Source organism: Lontra canadensis, unplaced genomic scaffold (assembly GCF_010015895.1).
Source record: "Lontra canadensis isolate GAN:19392208 unplaced genomic scaffold, GSC_riverotter_1.0 scaffold11, whole genome shotgun sequence".
Lineage (NCBI taxonomy): Eukaryota > Metazoa > Chordata > Mammalia > Carnivora > Mustelidae > Lontra > Lontra canadensis.
The window spans coordinates 23,531,390-23,553,082 of NW_022631005.1; the positions used below are offsets into that span (position 1 = coordinate 23,531,390).

Here is a 21,693-nt window from a genome sequence, read left to right on the forward strand (position 1 = left end):
AAGCCTTGGTGAAAGGAGAAAAGGAAATAGTGGATACATTGAATAAATACTCTCATCCTGTGTCTCCTAGCAGACCTCTCAGAAGGACCCCATTGAAATCAAGTCCCAGTCTCCCAAAGGGATGACCAGTTCATTAACTTAACAATGCTTTCTCAAACTAACTTTTCCTCCTTACTTATCATACTCTTCTTAGTCCCGAGGGGTCGCTTCCTAAAGTAATCTGGATGTAAGCCCTTCAGGCTCATAATTTTGGGGAAAATCTAGATTAAGACAATGGATTCCAGAAGTAACCCTAGAAAGCAAAGCCTTCTAATGGGATCTGGAGTTCAGATTCATGGGTCAGAAAGACTCCATTACTGAATGTAATGCAGTAAGCCCTGGGGTGCAGCGGCATCACAATTACTAAGGCTTTTGCAGGTGGTCAACCTGGGTGAAACATAGATAGAAGGTGAGCACTGGTTTATGTGGTCGAGGTGGCCTTTGAATGGCAGGGGCAACGGTAATTTTGCGAATTATGGAGTTTTACAGATCTTGTCAATGGCTTTAGATGCTTTGAAAAAGAAAAAGAAAGGTTCTAGTTGCTCAACTATCAACTTTGGGACATCCTTTGAAGAAAATGCTTCTTTTGCAGTGTTCAAGCTAGGAGATACGGCTTCTCTTCTGCAGTGAGGGGGAAGGCTGTTGCTGAAAATCATCCCCAGGATATACTAATAAGAGCAGCAGAGCTGCAAGGAAGACCAACTGCACAACCTCAACAGGTCTCTGGGACAAAATCAAAATTCTGAGAGAGAAAGTGTGGGAAACCCAGGATGGGAACATTTGGATAGGTGAACCTGCAAAGTGGAACACTCAGAATCTTCTTAATCATCAGTCTACCAAGAGGCTCTCTCTCCTTTGTTAGATGAAACCAGCCTCTCCTCAACTGCCAACAGCAACAGGGCCTCACCTGAGTTAAGTGCCTTATAAGAAGATGCTTGTTCTCCTCAAGACTGCTTTTCCCCAATTGCCTCTGGACCAAAACTGGAATCAGGTTACAACACAATCCGAGTGAGAAAATACAGCCCTTGCTATGGAAGGAAACAGCATATACAACCAAAGTATTCCAAGACTTGACCATATATACTGGAAGGGACTGAGGGAACAGAGGAAAGTGGATCTTGAAAGTCGACTATAAGGCTCGAGAAGAATTTTACTGAGATCAGTCCATTGTCCCATGAATCTAGATTTACCATCCTGATGAGGACACGTTTTATCTTTTTCACTGTATAAATTTCATAACCTTTTTGAAAACTATTTCCCTAAGAGTTATTAACCTAAGAATCACAGGAGATGGTCCCTATTGATCTTTCCTGAAAGAGACTCTCAGAGAATTTTATAAACAAGGCCATATATCCACTAGGCACCACAGAAACAGTGCCAAGGCCCTAGAGCTTTATAAGGTCTGTGAAAATGATAAGACTGGTGCCCTCCTCACCAGTGCCTTCCACAGTGTCCTTGTGAAGGGTGTGCTCCATAAGGCCCCTGGGAAGAACTCAGCCTAGTGGTGGCTTCTCTGCAAATCTATTTGACATACACACAGCAAATCTCCTTTAACATTTCCATGTTTCTGAACCTTCTATTTCTCCCCACCCTCACCCATCCCAGTTGCTTTACTGTTCTTGGACTGCAATTGAAGTTAGCACTGGGCTTTGGAAACTCTTAGAGATATCCCAGTGAATCCCCTTCATTCAAGACATACTCCTTCCTGTCCCCACTGTGTAGCAGAAATTGTAGTTCTTACTGATAATCAGGGCCAAACATTTCTGCAAATATGGTCCATCAACAAAAGGAGACTAAACTGATTCAGTAGAAACTGTACTTGGTCCTGTGCTCATAGTTCTCTACCCCCGTCATCAAAAACCAGGACTTCTAATCCCGCAGAACATAAATCTGAATTCCACAAGATTACTAGGATTGTTAATATGAGGAACCAATCCAACTTATCCCTCTTGATTCCCGGACCTATGTAATCTAGCTATTGAGGACAAGAGACAAAAAGCAACCATGAGGGGCACCTGGGTGGCTCAGTGGGTTAAGCCTCTGCCTTCAGATCAGGTCATGATCTCAGGGTCCTGGAATCGAGCCCTGCATTGGGCTCTCTGCTCAGCAGGGAGCCTACTTCCCCCTCTCTCTCTGCCTGCCTCTCTGACTACTTATGATCTCTCTCTGTCAAATAAATAAATAAAATCTTAAAAAAAAAAAAAAAGCTGGGGTTATGGACATTGGGTAGGGTATGTGCTATGGTGAGTGCTGCGAAGTGTGTAAATCTGGCGATTCACAGACCTGTACCCTTGGGGATAAAAATACATTATATGTCTATAAAAAAAATTTGAAAATTTAATTTAAAAAAAGCAACTATGATACAATGGTGCTTGCTCAATGGCCTATGAATTCTTAAGATATTTTATGACTTTAAAGGATTTTATAAACAAGGCCACTATAAATATCAAGCTCTATGAATACAAGGCCTCTCAAGAAGCTATAGAAATGTTAGAAACCAGGGGGCAAAAAATATATTGGTTTTAAAATAGAAGAAGAAGAAGAAGAAGAAGAAGGAAGAGGAGGAGGAGGAGGAGGAGGAGGAGGAGGAGGAGGAGGAGGAGGAGGAGAAGGGGAAGGGGAAGGGGAAGGGGAAGGGGAAGGGGAAGGGGAAGGAGAAGGGGAAGGAGAAGGGGAAGAAGAAGGGGAAGGGGAAGGGGAAGGGGAAGGAGAAGGAGAAGGAGAAGGAGAAGAAGAAGAAGAAGAAGAAGAAGAAGAAGAAGAAGAAATCACTAAATCTAAATAAATACTTCAATATCTATAAATATAAAAAATAGTGATGTCACTAATTGTTAAATTCAATGTTTATAAAAATGTAATTACATTTAAAGAATTTACAGGTTAGATTTTTCTCACTTCAAAAGAATTTCTAATTATACATGGCATTATAGCCAATAACAAATAAATAAGTTATAAGTAACTATATATAATTTTAAAATCTGGCTTATAAAACCCATCAGTTGTGTGTGTACATATGTGTTTAAAGTGAAATGTGGGTGCCTTGTAATGTGTATGATTTGATGTAGAGTGCAGATCTCTGGGAATAATAGTTCAGTCCACAAAATTCTTAAAGAAGCCTTGTTTATAGTATCACCTTGATCTTACCATTCCTGTGACAATGGCATTCAATCTGATTTGTAGATATGTTGACTTAAAATAGAAATATCTCACTCTTTCACCTAAAATCAGAACATATGTGTTAATACACAGTATTTAATTAATAATCTTGTGCAAAATGGTTAATTGATATATTTAGATTAACCCTTCTCAGGAAATATACTCGATTATCTATTAAATGGAAGTTTTACCAAAGGCCAGACTGGCCCAGAGAGTTTTAACACTGGATAATACTGATTAGAAATTCACGTCCCTGGACTTTTAGTTCAACTCTAAACTGTTTAATCAGAGAGGGACAATTGGTCTTGCTCTATATTATCATAAATTATCATCTTTTTCAGATCACTTCCTAGTTTTCTCAGGAGTAATGGTTGGGAGCATATTCATTTACGAAAGGATTATGAAAATTCGATAGTTGAAAATTTAGCAGACAGGCCTGCAGAACTGTCAGAGATGAATGATGCTTTTAGGGCACACAGTTTTAAAAGGCACAATGAAGATCCTGCCACGAAGACCTACTTAATAAGTACACGGAAAGATGGTGGCGGTTTCTTTTGGATCACTTTTTTTTTTAAGGTTTTTTTTTATTTATTTGAGACAGAGTGTGAGCACAAGAGGGGAGAGTTGGTGGGGAGAGGGTACAGGGTGTAGGGGGAGTAGAGGGTGTGAGGTGGGAGCAGAGGGAGAAGCAGACTCCCCGCTGAGCAGGGAGACCTTGACATGGGGCTGGATCCCAGGACCCTGACATCATGACCAGAGCCAAAGGCAGGCACTTAACCCACTGAGCCACCCAGGTGCCCTTCTTTTGGACAACTTCGACACCCCTCTTAATGAAAGAAGATCCTAATATTCTATTTTGTTTAAGTGTAGAAGTTCTTATACAAGCTCATTGGCCATATCAGCATCTTCTCCCACCTCCCTCTTGAGAACAGGTTTCAGGGTGCATGACAAAATTACCACTCCTTTCACCTTGTAGAATTTCACAACAAAGGCTTGCTGGCAAGGCTAATGTGCTATAGTCATTTTGCAACAAACCATCAGGAAAAAAATGCCTACAGATGACAGCAGATCTTAGTGTGAAGCCTGTGGACATCGTGGTATTATTTCAGTGCCCTCTTGACTGCTTTTACGCCAGTGTATTTCCTGTCTCCGAATCTCCTATGCAAAATCTGACCTTATATTGGGCTAACCAGTACCAGCTCAAAGCTTTGTGGTTTTTCTTGAGTAATGCATACCGTTTTTGAAAGTTGGGAAGAAAGACAAGAGGGTTTATCTATCTGAGGTTTATGGGACTTTAGACACATGTCTCTTGAGGTCCTCTGCAGATTCTAACAGTCTGACACCGGCGGTCCCTTCACTTAGCCTTTCTTAAACACCATGACAGATGTTTTACTTCCCTGTTTCCCATTCCCGTCTTTACAAAATATTCCAGCTGCACTGCTACCCGGCCATCTTCATTGTCTGTCCTCACCTCTGCCCCAGCCTCCCAGGGAATCTGTTTATGAAGCCATCTGGCTAGTCTCTGAAAAACCACCGCGAAGGAGGCCCCGACCCTCGCTACTAGCAGCTTGCTCTGTGAACAAAAGCAGTTCTTGTGGTTGGTTTTGTTTTGTTTTGTTTTGTTTCAGTTGAGGAGACCAGCAAAGTCTAGTAACTTTGGCAGAAAATGGGACTCTGTGACAAATGAAAATTGAAGACAAGCAAAGATTTTTTTTCCCCCCAAACTTAGCCATCGAGATTTTAAAACTACAGTTGGCCTGCCTTTCAGGACTAACTACAGAAGTCAACAGGACAAGTGATTGAACCCAAGGGCAATGCCCCGTGGATAGCATCTCTTAAGTGTGTTTTAAGAACCAGGGGAACACACAGTGGATTTCCTCACAGTTAATTCTGCAGAATTTGAGGACACATTTAGAGAAACTACAATACCTCATTCCAGCCAAGCTTGCACATAAAAATGCTCGTGTCCCCCATGAGAGTTATGTCAGAGTTGGCATTTCAGAAGGGGAGAGTACAGAGCAGTAGAGAAGGGAGGGCAGGAGCTGAGGCTCTGCTCTGTCCAGATCCAGCCCCCCTCCTCCCCCCTCCTGGGGTTACTGCTTTCACCACCCTCTTGATGAAACCCAGCCGCCCACACAAAGTCGGAACAGATTTGACCAAGGTTTACCAAGTGTCTTGGGGAACTTCTGTGGCCTGCTAACGGCTGTCTGAAAATGTGAGCCTGAGGTTTGCATAGCATGCCAGGAGTGCCGCCGTGGGAACTTCTTGGGGAAGGCACGGCGGTCCCCGGGCTGCACAACCCGGGGCTTTCCAGGACTGAGGGGTGGATAAGTGATGCTCCCAACAGTCTCCCGAGGTGGCCGTGTCCCCGAGGGTTCTCTTTCTGCCATGTACACAGTCCCAGATCAGCCTCCTTGCAGACATCCACCCCTGGCTCCAGACAGGAGGGGAGAAGGGGATACAGTCAGGGAAAGCAGCTCTTCATGAGAAGTTTTACCATTTAACTGACTCTGCTCCGAACCTCAGCTGCCTCATCTTTCAAATGGGGACAGAAAGCCCTCTATAACTGGTTCTGAGAAATAAAAGTATGAAACAGGACTTTACAAATGTAAAAAGCACACAGTAAATAGAGGATAGCACCACTAGGCCCTGGTCTGATCCCAACTAGTTGTGTGATCTGTGCAATTATGAATATAGTCACTTTCTGAAAATGCAGCAAGCCTGTGAAAAATCAAAGAAAACCTTTAAATAGCCAGGCACTTTCCGTCTGGCTAACATGACGTTCAACTCTGACACATTCTATGTACCCCATCACCTGGAGTTGGTTTTTCGAGTTCTAATTGACGGGGTCTCAGATCTACTTTAGAATTTTTCCCTCAGAACGTCCTAGCTTTGGAGAGGAAAGACTCTACCATGGAGGGTCGGGCAGCTCCTTTCATCTCTTTTGAGTTTTAATTCTGTGAACAAGTATGGAATGGCCTATGACGTGAACTATATGGGAGGTTTAACAAACACTACACATACAACTGGGGGCAACCCCAGCCGGCTTTCTAATTGGCAGAGATGGGCACACCCAACTTGTCTTTTAGAGCATTTCCGTTCGAGTTGACTGTCCCAATTAAAACTGTGACCCAGATATAGTCACCTCTCCTCCAGAGAGCTGATATAACCAGCTCTGTGGGAAAGATAGTTTCCAGTTTGAGTGTTAAGTACATTAAAGTGAACTAGACTCAGATATATATCAAGTCAACTTCAAAAGCCATGGAAAGGGTGCTACACTCCAGCAGGGAAGAGGAATTAGGACAATGCCTTGACGTTCCCAAGCTGCCAAGTTTTGCACTGTCCTGACCCAAACCATCACTCTTAACCAGGCTGATTTTGTGCCCCTGAACACACCACAGCCATGCCTGCTCCTGTGTCTTTGCTCTTGTTGTGGCTCTAGAAAGATAAATGTGACATGGTTAGTGCTCCTAAGGAGCTTATTTCCTGGCAAAAAAGATGGGAGTATGCCCAAGTAATTTAGTAGCAAATATCCAGTGAGACTGGGAGGAATGCCTGACAGAGTGACTAAGAGTATGAAGAAAGGTCCCTTATGGCTGAAAGGCTGTGGAAGGTCATGGAGGAGATGGCATTTGATGGCAGCCTTCATGGAGGGTTTCAAGAGACTAAGGTTGGCATAAGATGATGTGGATACAGGAGTGGCTTGGCTTGGCATGCAGGCCTAATAGGGTCCAGTAGAGTCTCTGAAGGGACAGCAAAAAGGAAAGGGGCTGATGTTTCTTGAACACCTTCTAGGTATAAGTACATATGTTTCCATAAAATCTTTAGCATTGCTCTCAGTAGGTTTTATGATTCCCATTTTGTAGGTGGAAAAACAGAACTTCAAAGAAATTAAGTGACTTGCTTCAGGTCCCAACAGCAAGTGATTAGAGATCCCGGACTTTGAGCCAAATCTGCCCAATGCCAAAGCCGGTCCACATTCTCTACAGTAAGCTGCTTCCCTGGAATCCAAGGCTTGAAAAGGGAGATCATGGCCATATCCTAGAAAGCTAAAGAATTTGGGTTTTTCCTTCCTTTGTCTTTTTAAAGACTTCTAGGCCTGGCTCAAACCCTACCCTTCTCCCTAGACCTTTTCTGAATGTTTCAGACTCTGATATTCCCAGTTACTATTGACAGGGTCCCTTTGGCTCATAGGACTCCATCATGAATCCCCAGTAAAGATACAGGTTCTTCAGGGAGAAGAACTGGTCTTGCCCTTTTCCCTTACTCCTGAATGAGTAATTATGAAACTATCTCTTTTTGGAGAGGATATAGAGACCAACAGAGGCTGTCTTCTTTCCAGTGTGGTCTCCCTACACTGATGGTAGAAGGAGTGGGTGCCCCCCAATCTCCCAAGGCTCATCAACAAACATTTGCCATCCCTGAAGTTTCTCTCTACAAGGAAGTCACAGGAAACATGCCCACCTCTGCTGAGAGCAACCAACTCAGTGCACCACCAGACCACAACTGGCCATGCTTAGTCACATGCTGCTCTGAAAACTGATAATGGAGTTTTTATTGAATTGCTCTAGAGAGCCACACCTCCCTGCCTAGGTGTCCAAGGAGACACTCCCAGCCTGGACAGAGACCCCTCCACAGGCAGCTCCAGCTCCTCTGTGAAAGGGCCTGAAGATGGTGCCAATTCACAGCCTGGGAATTTATTTGGGTATCTCTGAATTTAGTGCCTCAGTAGATATGTCGAAAGAAAGAGGCAGTTTTACCTTCCCACTGATCATTTCCAGACCATTTAACACTTCCTCTCTCATAATGGCTGATTTTCCAGGTCACAAATTTCATGGGCATACTCGCTACTTACAGGATAACTATTGATCATTTAATTGCAAGGTAAGTACCATAGAAAGGATGGGAAAAAATCACATGGTAAACAATTATCACCTGAGAACTTGGTTATTTTTGAGTCTGCCTGGCTACCAGTCATTTATTTTCAAAGTTAAATTTAGTCCTAGAAAAACCCTCATTTGTGTATGTAGGAATGATCAAAAAATGTCTTCCTTTTAACTCATAATTATATCTACAATACCTTAGGCATATTCCTATTTTACTCTCCTTGACCATTTTCCTTCCATGCTGCAGTCCCTAAAGTAACAGTAGAAGGCCAGAACTGGGGCTATACAAACCTGGTAAAGAACCCCAGTCCCATCCTTTACCAGAGATGATACCTTGGGCAAGATGCTTAAACTCTCTAAGCAGTTTTTCATCAGTCAGATGATGTGAAAACACCTACTGCATTGGGATATTGTTCACAATAAATAATGTATAATATGCCTGCTGCATAGTGGGAATACAGGGACCCCCTTTTCAAACGTTCATGTTATGGCCCTTCACTTATATGAAAAGATCTACATTAGGATTTGGTTTTGCCAACAAAAAGAAATCCAAAATGATTTTTCACTTTTATGAGAAAAAGCAAAAAGTACAATAGTGTTCAGTGTTGGTTTTAAAGGGAGCCATTATTGAGGCAGGGTCCACCCTGAGCCATGAAAGTGGCTCCCCCAAACTCCGTCCCTGGCAATTTCACTCAACATCAAGCCGTCATAGCTTTGAGCTGTGTCTGTGAGCATCTGTGCTTTATCTCCATTTATTCTGTGCATCCATTAGCAAGATTTGTCCTAAGATATCAGAGAAACCTAATAGGAATACTCAACTTTCAGATGGTAGGAGAAACCTGTAACTGTAAGTACCAATATGGTGCTTACTCCATGCCAGCCACGGTTTTAACAGCTCTGTAATGTGTAGTAACTCAATCTTCACAACTCCCATGAAGGAACAACGTTTATCAACCCTATCTTATGGGTGGGAAACTGAAACACAGAGTCGCTTGCTTGAGGTCAAAACTATCAGAGCGGTAGAGCTAAGATCAAATCCCGGAAGAGGTCATGGTTTTAACCTCTGCATCAGACTGTCCCATAGATAATGAGCACAAGTTATTTACACTTAAAAAGCACTGTGTGATGAGGTCACCAGATAAGGGAGAGGATCAAATGTTAGGTTAGAGGTTACAGTAGCCAGCCTTTAAGATGGCTCTCTAGGATCCATGCTTCCCGGTATTCATACCTATATGTAACCCCCTCCCTTCCCTTGAATGTGGGCTGGACCTAGAGACTTATATCTGACAATCAGAATATGGTGAAAGTGCTGGGGTGTCACTACCAAGGCTAGGTAACAAGAAGACTATGGGTTCCATCTTGGTTAGTCTCTCCCCCTCAAACCTACTCTGAGGGAAGCCAGCTGCCATGTTGGGAGCTGGGCAGCTGTGGAGAAGTTCATGTGGCAAGGGACTAAAGTCTAATGAACAGCCAGCCAGAGCCTGAGGCTTGCCAACAGCCTAACCAGTGAGTATGGAAGTGGATTCCTCCACAAGATGAGCCCAGCAAGCACTGCAGCGAGCATTGCCAACATCACCAACTTCAGCCCACAATTTCTAAATCCAATAAGCTAAGCAAATAAATAGCTCTTTCTAGCATATTCAGATCCACCACCAGAAAAGTTACCAAAGGTAGATTTAACAGCCAAAAGAAAAAAGAAAAGAAGATAGGTTTGTATGTGTGTTGTTTACAGTTTCTTAGTAAGGACCATTTGTGTCCCTGGCAGAATGGTGTGGTGGGTAGGGCTCAGTCTGCATGAAAAGGTATAAGACTTGTCATCCCAATCTTGTCACAACCTCACTTCTCTCCCTAACTGCACTCAATGGCTGTGGAGTTTTGGGGAACTCTATGAACCCTCTGGGTCTCCGTAATCCCATGTAAAAAGGGATGTAAAAAAGGATAATACCTAGTCTGCCTGAGCAAGCTAGGGGATGAGACCAGATCATGTTTCAAGGATTCTTCTCATTGTGAAATGTATGATTCTCTGTGGCTTTTATTCAGACCAAGTTTTGACAGCTCTATTACTGGGATTCTCAATCTTTTTGGTCTCATGACCTCTCCACTCTTTTAAAAATTTTGAGGATCTGAAAGTGTTTTTATTTATAGTGCAAGATATATATAGATATAGATCTTTATCTTGATCTAAATATATATATATATATATGTTTTTTAAATTAAAACTGGGAAATTGTTTAAATTTATTAAATCATTTAAAAATAATAAGTCTATTATATGTTAACATAAAAATATAATTTTATGGAAAGTAGCCACATTTTTTCACAAAAAGGAGAAAAGGGACATCGTTTTATGTTTTTTGCAAATCTCTTCGTAGATTTGCTTACTAGCTGGCTTACTAGAAGACAGCTAGTTTCTCATTCCTGCCTTTGTGTTCATTCTTTCACCATAGCACATGATGGGTAGCTTCTGGAAACTCCTCAGTACACTGATGAGAGAATGGCGTGAAAAGGGCAAAGCAAATAATATCATAGTGTTGCTATGAAAACAGTTTTGAATTTATAGAACCCCCCAGAAAGGTTTCTGAAACCCCCAAGGATCCCTGGATCACAATTTGCAAAACTGCTGTTCTATTCGTTCTTGTTGGAAATGCTAAGATTTCTTCTCAACCATTTGCCTATCTATCACCCCAAATCATCATCAATATCACCATCATCACCATCATCATCACCATCACCAAACACGCATACACACACACAATTTCCACACCTGATTTTCCTAAAACCTCTCTTTGGGAAACTTTACATCAAAATATTAACCCAAAGCAGACCCTTTGCAGACCTACTGATCCTCATGGTAGACTGTCAGCTTCTCCTCCAAATGGTGGCTTCCTGCTCATCTGCTGCTCCCACTGAAAGTAACAAATAGCTTCTTGAGGGTGTGCATCTAGTCTGACCAACTGGATGAATAGCTGAGGAATTCAAATGTTGCTTGCCTTTGAAGTGTTGGCTTCAAAAACCAGCGCCTGGGGGAAATCAGCAATGAGCAGCCCTGCTTCAAAAGCTAGCAACCACCCATCCAACAAAACGACAGGGACTCTCTAAAGCCCCTGCAGTCAGCCAACCAGGAAGGCACCCAAAGTGGGAGTGGGGGCAACATCCGATCTGTTGGGGGCTTCCAGAGAAGACATTTAATAACGAGGTAAGTGGAAAAGGAAATCCCTAGATCTGGCCACACTAAGTGGTAGCATGTGGAGAGGGAAAGCACCCAGACATGGACTTTTAGTTCTGGTTCTACCCTCAGCTCAGTGTTATCAAAAGCAAATGATTCTCTGAAAATGACAAAGAGGCAAGAAGAGCACTAAATTCCTTCTAGTTTTTCATGTCGAGTTTCTCATCAGTGATGCACATAGGTCTGTGGATCTATATCTGAACCAAAGATAGAACATATTCCCTGCCCTCTTTACACCTGAAATCATAACCCTTTCATTTACTCAACAATTATCAAGACCACAGTTTGTTGCTGGCACTGTTTAACACTGAAAGAGCAATGAACAGAACACTGAAAAATTCTTGCTTTTATATTCTAGAGGAAGAGATATGCAAATAAAATACACCATATGTCAGTGGCGACAAACATCACCACTTAAAGCAGGGAGAGAGAATATGGACTATAGAGTTGAGAGCTGTTTACAATTTTTAAATAGCTGGTCAGTGTAAGCAAACTGAGTTTGCTTGGAAAGGTTGGGAATTTGAAATATTATATACCCCTGCGTGAATCTGGCCATCATGAAGTCGAATTCTTTCATTGCATGAATCCATTAGTCAGTCAATAAATGTTTCCTGGAACATTGAATATCTTGCAATGTTGGGAGCTTGGGGAGGTGGTTCCCTCGTGTGGAAATCAGCTTTTAATTAAGAGGCAATATCAAGTAATGACACTAACAAGTGACTGGAAACCAGACTGTCTGAGTTTGCATCCTGTGTTCTAGCAACGAGATACTGGGCAACTGTGTGAACATTGCTGCTCTCCTATTTTTTCATCTTTGAAGTAGAAATAATAAAAGTTCTTACTTGAGTGGTTGTTGTAAGATGTTAGCTTTATTCGCACTGGACATAAAACCACTCTCAAATGGTAGCCATCAAAGCAGAAATCAGAAGAGACGACCAGGAGCGAATTGTCTGTGGGCACATGAGAGACTCTCTCTTGGGACTACCTAGAAATAAATGGGGTCCAATGAGATTTGAGGCTTATTTGGATGGCAGAGTCTTGGGAAGATCGGGTTACATTACTCGTTTTCAGGAGATTCTCTGGGGCTCCCAAAGCAGAGAGGAAAACACCTCCCACTGATGACTTCAGCTGACCAAGAGAGCTGGCCGTAAAAGGGACCATTCCAAACAGGATAGGCTGATTTTATTACAGAAGGAGGTGATTTTCCTTGACATAAAGGACTGCTGTGCCTCTGAGCATTTCTGGAGTGAGAGCTTTGCTATCCTCACTGTCCAAGTGCTGGCCAAACCCACTCCTGCCCCCAGAACGTTGCCACCAACCGACTGTGGCCTGTCCTCCCTCGTTTGCATAAGAATCCTGCTCCATCTGTTAGAAGGCGCAATATCTGTTCATGCTAATCTGATTGCTCCTATAACTTGTATTAAAAAACATGGAGGTTAGCACAAGCTTTGCTCTGACCTTTGATTTTCCAATATCGCATCTGGGGTAAGCACTTCCTTTTAATCTCTACGGACAATAGGCAAAATTTCACCAAGGGGACTGCTGACAGAGGCAGAGATCATAGAGCATGTGTCCATGACCCCAGGTTAGATGATTATAATAACGCTTTTTAGGCTCTTCTAATAAAGAATATGCTGAACAGGCTCCAACGTGCGTGTGCAAAAGTCTAATTGCTGTTAACGTGTCACTCCCATCACCGAGAAGCAACAATGTACTGACGGCTTGTCAAATCCAGAATTGATTTTGAAATTGCTTTAATGAGGCGGTGAATAAGTTTGCAGGAGCCCGGCCATCTGAGAGGCCTCCACGGCATCAGGCTGGATCACCTGCAGTTGCTTTGTTGACTGTTCATAAATGAGGAGGGGCACACAGAGGCTTGCTATTCGGCTGCTGTGGATTTGCAAGCTCTGGGCTAGGATTTCAGTCCCTGTTCCCATGTCTGAAGTTCCTTGCATTTTAGATTTGTTTTGAAGTGTGTGTGTGTGTGTGTGTGTGTATGTGTGCACGCACGCGCATCTCCCTTTAGGCTGTGTCCCCCCACCCCCCGCCCCCGAAAAATACCTCTGACGGAAAGGGTTGGGCTGGTTTTTCTCCAAAGTACGGGGAAGGTTTACAAGTTCCTTCTTGTTCTCACCCAGTATGTGTAGAGCTGCTCTGAGAGTAATGAGCCTCCCACTTTGGATCAAGATGGATCGTCAACAGATGGGGAGGCCCGGATGCAGAATAAACATTTTCGACCTGCATCACTGTCTACAGAGAAGGAGTCGACCAATGAACGATCACTCTGCTTCCAAAATGACTGCACTCACGTTTTGTTTCCCCTGAAGGATGAGAAAAGTTAGTAAGGTTTTGTCAACTGGCAAAGGCTAGACCCCACAGCTGTTCTCAGGGTCCAGTGGGCTGACACGGGGGGAAGGGGCAGAAATGGCCCAGTTTGGTTCGCTATCACCCTCTAAGAGCAACTCTTGCCAGGTCTTTCCACACCGCCAGTCGAGTATGGGGAAAGGAGCAAGGAAACCTTCCAAACCAGACCAAATCTAAAGCAATGGGTCACCCAATTCCTGCCCAAGATGTGGTTTTGGATTCGTGATAAGGAAACGGGTGCTTTCCCGGCCGAGAGAATGGAATAAGCTTTCCTGCTTCCTTGTCTTTAACTTGTAAACACCTCCAGCCCCTTGACAATGAAGACAAATGTGTGCCCCAGCTTGCAGTAAAAATGAAAAAACTGCCAGTAACACTTCACAATTGTCGCTTTTATTACCTGCCTCCCCCACCCAGAACATTATTTCATTCAGAGCCAAGGTAGAGAGCCAAATTGCCTTGTTTCCAAAGGATATGAGCGTATTTTAGGAAAGCATCTGTGGGTGTCATATTCCATGGGGCATCATCTCATTTATATTGCCCCCACGTTTATGAGTACATGACCAGCATCCTTATCAAGTTCATATGCCTTCAAGAAATTGGATGCTACGGGGTCCATATATCAATGTTACGATGATGTATATTTCATGAAATCTGTAAATAAGGTCAACAGGATAGGGATATTCTGGATGACAGAATCTTTAATAGTTTTTGAGGAATGGCCTGTTTCCCTGTAAAAAGTCAATTTACCTTTTTTTTTTTTTTTTGACTCTTGTTCATTTAAAAAATTTGATCTGGCTACTTTTTGGCAGAGACAAACCCCACCCGCCCATGCTCCAAGAATGTGAACAGAAAGAGGTAGTCACTTTTATATAAATGAATGGGTTGAAATGCAAGTTGTTAGCGTCAAAAGAGTAGATAATTGGCGCCTCTGGGGTTTCTGATAGTTTGTCTTTTCTTATCGCCTGAAACATTTTCTCTAGATGAAGGAACAGGTGACTTGGTCTTCAAAGAACGCAGTGACAAAAGAAAAAGAAAATACTCAGGGTCATGAGTGCCAGGATTTAAAGTTCAAAAATGTTGTTTTTATAATCTCAGTGAAATTGGAAAGTAATCTCAGCTTCTGCCAAGACCTCCATCTGTCCCAGGCACCAGCTGCAGATTGGGGTCTGTTATTGTAAGAAAGGTTTGACATGGGCTCAAGAGCTAGAGAAAATGAAGTTGTTATGTCCCGCTCTCCATACCCTCTGCCTTGACTCCACGCTGCCCAGGATGGAACACAGGCACCTAAAACAACTAACTCACCTCTCCACCCCACTGAAGACCAAAAGCGAAGCTGCCTTCCTGGGAGGGAGAGATGCTGGAGACACAAGGGGACAGAATTGGAACCACAGCTCTGAGTGGTATTGAAAATGGCAAGCGCAACTGGGAAGGCTGAAGGATGGTCACCAAATCTGTTGCCAGGACTTGGGTATCCTTTTCTGGGCCCTCCTCTCTGGACCTGTGACCCAGGAGTAGAGGTGGTTCTGTAAAAAAAAAAGGTGAATAAATGGAAATATTAGGGCTGCAAAGGCCTCAACAAAGGGCTAGTTCTATAGACGCAGTAAATACTGGGGCACCTGGGTGGCTCCATCAGTTAAGCGTCTGCCTTCAGCTCTGGTCATGATCTCGGGGTCCTGGGATCAAGGCTAGCACAGGGCTCCCGGCTCAGCAGGGAGTCTGCCTCTCCCTCTCCCTATGCCCCTCCCCTGTCCATGATTTCCCCACCCTCTCGCAAATAAATAAATAAATAAATAAATTTTAAAAATAAAGAAGCAGTGAATATTGAACTCATACTATAGATATAGACGCTTATCTTCCCAATTTGTATATATATGTAGATGTATGTATGTGTGTATATATATGTATATATATACACACATACATAAAGAGAGAGAGAACAGTAAAGACAGAGGTTTTAAAAATGTAATAGCAACTTTCAAGCAACTAAGGAAAGGAAAATGTCCTTCAGTATTAAATACATTATTTTCTTATTGTCCTTATTATTAACAAGATGGTGTAGATAATCTCTTCCAGATCAATGAGCATCCCCTCAGGCCGAAACACAAGAGCAAAAGTGAATCTTGAGTGACAGAGCCTGGAATTTCACTTGCCCCCGCCACCTGCTCTTGGAAGTCAATGGTACTGTAGTGTGTAATTACCAACTTCATTGCTGCTTCTTTGCTTGCCCTCGCCCCCTGTCTAATTGATGGCCAAGACACCAACGCTGTTTCAGCCCTCTAAAAACATCTTGGGTATAAACTACTTCTCCATCCGACAGATGCTGCTCACTTGGGAACCTACCAGAGCTGGGAACTCAAGGATGGCTTGTGTTTGCTCAGACTTGAGGAAAAAAAAAAAAAAATGATAGAGCAAAAAGCAAGATTATGTATCTACTCCAGGTAGAAAGAAAATTAACCACAATCTTAGAATTTGGTCTCAGCTGCAACTTCCACTCCATACATTCATTAATGTACTTACTGGCCCTTTTCCAAGTAAAGGATACCTGACCTTCAGTTTCTTACCTTTCTTTTAGTTCTTACTTGCGTCCCTTGTGTCCCACATGGAAGCAGTGGAATCATTGCTTTGGCAAATGGTGAAACTGTATAAGGAGTCCACATGGCAACGGATTGTTCACATCTGTCAATGGCTGCAAAGAGAGCACCAGAACTACCATAAGATCTTCTTTACCAATGAAACACAAACCACTAGCCAAACTCTGTGCCTAGAAACTGTGCTCTGAAACTGACCTCTCCAAAACCGGAACCAACATTGCACCCAGGAGAATTTGGGGAACTTGGTCTCTTTTCTTGCTTATCTCTGGGCCACTAGAGTAGACTCCTAGAAGCACATCTCTTCTTTCTCCCTAAGGACCAAACCCCAACTCCCCCAGGAGACACAGATCCTCTGTGGAGTGGCTGGTTTCCATTCCAGACCCTTCTCTATTTCAGCCCATTACCACAGCCCAGCTAGGACAGGACAAGAGTTTTGAAAACAAAAGGGAAGGGCGCCCTTGGAGCTTCTTGTCATTGAATCCTCTGTAAACATGGTTACTCTAACCCCTCACGTCCCCTATAAACCTAATGCTCTGGAAACAAAACTAGACAGCAGATGCTATATGCTGAGATACAGGGCAAAATTAGACTTTCAAAGGGTGGACCCTTATATCTTTTTCATGGCTAAAGCTACTTGTTTCTTTTTTCTTTTCTTTTTTTTTTTTTTTAATTTGATGGGGGTGGGGAGAGTGCGAGGGAGACTCCCTGTTAAGCAGAGAGCCCGACATGGGGCTCGATTCCAGGACCCTGAGATCATAACCTGAGCCAAAGGCAGATGCTTAACCGACTGAGGCACCCAGGTGCCCCTAAAGCTACTTGTTTCTATCCTAGGTTAGGGATCAGTAAACTATAGCCACAGGCTAAATCTGGCCTGTTGCCTGTTTTTGTAAATGAAGTTTTATTGAAATATAACCATGCTCATTCATTTTCATATTGTCTACAGCTGAGTTGGCACTACAACAGCCGAGGTGAGTAGTCATGACAGAGACTCTATGACTCACAAAGCCTAAAATATTTGCTCTCTGGCCCTTTAGAGAAAATGTTTGCCAACCCTTTCTCTATTGGTTGTCCCCACATTGCCCAATTATTATTGGTGGTAGCCTTCATCAATTCATCTGCTATTGACTGTTTTGGTTTATGATGGGTATGCTCACAGACCCTAAACAAACAAACAAAGGCAACTCACATGCACCAGATCCTGGTTATCAGTGGCTGAATCCATAAAAATAGAGGGAAATGCACAGGAGAAAACTATTTCAATAATTTTGTAAAAGAGTGGCAGAGGCAAGAGTTGCATACTTAACTGAACCCCGCACGGTGGTTATTGAGCAAATGCTTCCAAGATTAGGGAGCAAATAAAGATAAAAGAACTCTGCCCTGTAGAATATCAATGAAAAAGTAATGTATTGAAGATTATGTCACATTAGACTCTGCTATCCAAAGTCCACAGATAATGGAAATGAAGGAAATCTCTTTAGGGATTTGCTCAGGGAAACCTGAATTTGTTTCACTTGTTCAAATACCAAGTATTAAGTGATTCTTTACAAATAAATCTTTTTTATAAGAAGTATCTTTTAAAGTAAAAACAAAGAAATGAGTGTTTGTTTCTCTGTGGAAGACATAATGCCAAATCTAGCATACCTCCCCACTCGGTCCCATACCTAGTGTCCATTTTAGAAGTCACTGCCCACACTTTGTCACTGAGCTGATATGAAGTGAGACAAGGATCCTGCAGAGACCTGACTAGTATATTTTCCAAGAGGCACATAACTAGACCTTTCAGCAAACATACTTGACCAAGTTTCCCTCAAAGCCTGATCCTTTGGACAGAACGTGACCCAAGTCCCTTTCACTTGACCAAAGAGTTGAAAATTGACATGGATTTGAGATGGAGCTACAAAAGCTCACTCCTAGGCCAGCTTAGATTTTCCCAATTGTTGGATCACATACCAAAGGAATTAAGGGTCCAATGTTGTGATGCTCACCTTTCTGTCCACACTACGGCCCAGAATGCAGCTATAGCTATCCCAGCCACTTGGAAGGTGGGCAAATAACCTTCAACCTCCCTGTACTAACTTCAGGCTATGATGGAATAGGCACATGTGGACAGGCAGCATCCACACCCACACCTCTCTCACACATGTACCCACAGAAAGAGCTTATTTCTTACAAGTAAAGTACAAGCCATATCCAGAACTTAAGGCGGAAGAACTCTTTTGGAGATAAGAAAGATGAGTGTTGCAAGATGAGTGTGGCATCCCTTCTTTGACATTATTTTCCCCATAAGATACGGTGCTCCTCCTCAGTACATTTTCCACATTATTTTATAATTAAACTGTGTCCTATTCATCTATGAATTCTTAGCATCTGACATAGTATGTGGTATGTAGGTGCTCAATAAATATTTTTTCATGTGTCCATTCATTAAGTCAATAAATGTTTACTGAAAAATTACTCTGTGACAAGTGCCTTGCTAAGTACAGTAGACTAAAGAAATTAATAAGACACAATCTGTGTCCTCCGTGTGTCCCAAATCTAGAGGAGGAAGAACAAATAAAAAGATAATGACCATGTAGGGTAGAGGTATTTCAGTCAAGACTTAACAGATTTGGGCTCCTAACCCTGCCCTGGAGTGGGTGGAGTAGGAGTAGCTAGGTTAGGGCTGAGAACACTTCTCTCTGGAAATGCCAATAGATGTTGTCACATGGAGACTTGTGACCTTTGTAGAGTACAGTAAGGACTCTGCAATCTGCGATAATTTTCAGCAATCATAGTTCACTACCATGTAATACTGTGCCTCACAAACAGAGACACCTAACAAAAGGCTGTTTGGGGTTTCCTATTGATGTGCAAACACATAGCCTAGATTGCTTGGATCTTGCCTTGGTTTAGGCACATGGCAGTTAAAAACAACAATTAAGGAAAAAAATCAGCTAGTCAGTGAGTTAGAGTCAGAGGATCATAGAACATTAGAGTCTATCAAATGGCACGTAAAATGTTACCAGAGTCTGTCTGATGCCAGATGACTTGTGTGACCAGTTTCATTCTTCTGTTCAATTGATAGAGTGACTGACAGGTCATTTGGGCTTTGCCGGGAGGGAGAGTTGCACGGGACGATTGGCATGGGGTAGTCATTTGATGAATGTGTTCTGAATGAATGAAGGCAAACACCTCAGGCTCTGTGGAGGAAAAGTAGGCCTCAAAATCCAGAAGCTCAAATAACACAACCACATTGACCTTCTCATCAATCATCAATCAACATCCATCAGTGTTGTTGGGAGCAGTAGAGAATGCAGGAGAAATCATACCTGCTCTCTGATCTTAAAAAATCAGGGATACAAACAAGGGTAAATGCAGGCAATCCATGAAAGAGGGAAGTCAAATGTTTATGAAGGGATGCTCAAACTCCTCCATTATCAGGAAAAACACCAATTAAAATATTAATGAGGTATAATTTCATACCAAATAGACTGAAAAAATATTTTAAGCTGGATGATGATACTGAATGTCGGCCTAGATGTGGCATCAGGTTCATTGATGCATGGTGGGTAGGAATGAACACTGGTGCATGAAAATTATGAGTAATTTGGCACTTCCTAGTCAATTTAAGCCTATGTATATCCTAAGCGTCATTAATTCCACTTCTGGGTATGCATATATCACAAAGACATCCTCACACAAATTCCTAAGGGACTATGGATTAAGATGCTCATGGCCACATTATTTGTGATGAGGGCATGAAGACAGAGATCAGCTGGGTACCCACCCCTAGGGCACTGAACATAGAAAACATGGGGAGGGGTGTAACCCACTACTACACACAGTTGGAAGCCACTGACGACATCTAGTCACACATAATCACACATAACATCATGGATGGAGCTTGAAAGCATAGTGATGGTTGGAAAGAGCGGGAAAGAGAATGAGATATCTAAAACACTACCATTTAAGAAAACCATTTAAGAAAATAAAAATGTATGGTCATAAAACAAGAGCATAAGAAGTCTTCACAAACAAAATGATGTTTTAAGTATGTTGTAATAGTCACCTCTGGAGGTAAGAGGAGAAAAGGGATAAATACAGATTTTTGGTTCCTGGAAGTAAGGTTCTTGGAACAGATATGTGTGCAAGTGGCTTTGAAACTGAGCAGTACACAGAAGCTAGGAGGAATTTGAGGAGCGTGTTAAAGAAAGCCTAATTGTCTTGAATAGACAATAGAAATCTCGGCTTTGGAGACACTGCTGGTGAGGGTTCAGAAGGCAATGAGAAATATGCTATTAGAAACTGCAAGAGGGGGCACCTGGGTGGCTCAGTGGGTTAAGCCTCTGCCTTCGGCCCAGGTCATGATCTCAGGGTCCTGGGATCAAGTGCCGCATCAGGCTCTCTGCTCAGCAGGGAGCCTGCTTCCCCGTCTCTCTCTGCCTGCCTCTCTGTCGACTTATGATCTCAATCTCTCTCTCTCAAATAAATTTTTAAAAAATTTAAAAAAAAAAGAAACTGCAAGAGGAGGGGCCTTATTATGAAAGAGCAGAAAGGTTATCAACACCATTACTTGCAGTTATGTGGAAAGTAGAAAATATTCCTAATGAACTAGGTCATCAGTTAACGGGTGTTTCCAACGTGATGGAGGTGTCACCTGGTCTGTTTTTGCTTTCTATGCTAAAATGAAGGAGAAGAGAAATAAACTGAGGGAAAGACAATTATAGTCCCTACCACACCCCCCCCCAAAAAAAAGGTTTTAAAATTCTTCAGCCTCCTGGATACCATTCAAACAAATATCAAATGTAAGGCACTACCAGGAAAACAGTGTCTAAAGATGAAACTGAGGGGTGCCTAGGTGGCTCAGTCAGTTAGCATCTAACTTTTGATTTTGGCTCAGGATGTGATCTCAAGGTCATTAGATCAAACCCTGCATTGAACTCCATACTGGAGAGTGGAGCCTGCTTGAGTCCCTCTCTTTCTCTCCCTCTGACCTTCTCCCACCTACCCCCAGCTCGTGCACTCACTCGTTCTCTCTTTATCAAATAAATAAATAAGAAACCTAGGATATAAAAGTAAAACTTTTTGTTAAGATCTCAGAAAGATCAAAGGTGGTAACTCAGTCTATAAAAGCTCTTTGAAAGAAGAAAGAAATACTATTTCCATCTACTTACAACACTGCTGACACCAGATATGTGGGTTTTTCACACCAAGCAATTCTCTAGTTCTCATAGGACACCAACTGGGTGTCCTAGAATTTAACTAGATTCTGACACTAATTGCCTGGAATTAGTGCAGACCCCACAGGTAAATGACTCAGTCCCACCAACCTTCCCTCTCCCACTTCAGACACCTATCTCAAGTCCCACTTGTCACCTATACTTCTGACCAATCAACTATAAATAGGGGTGGGGGTTCCCACAATACCTTTCTTGGGCTCAATAACTTTCCAG

General features: G+C 42.6%; 1 long non-coding RNA gene across 1 annotated transcript; it reads right to left on the reverse strand.

Moving 5' to 3' along the window:
• Nucleotides 1-3,099: 3,099 nt before the first annotated feature.
• On the reverse strand, nt 3,100-19,394 carry LOC116866947. The gene is made up of 5 exons (XR_004382519.1): nt 19,264-19,394; nt 16,232-16,356; nt 14,973-15,193; nt 12,149-12,291; nt 3,100-3,257 (listed from the first exon to the last, which is right to left on the reverse strand). It is a non-coding gene; the product is annotated as an uncharacterized LOC116866947 (long non-coding RNA).
• Between the last annotated feature and the right edge of the window lie 2,299 nt (nt 19,395-21,693).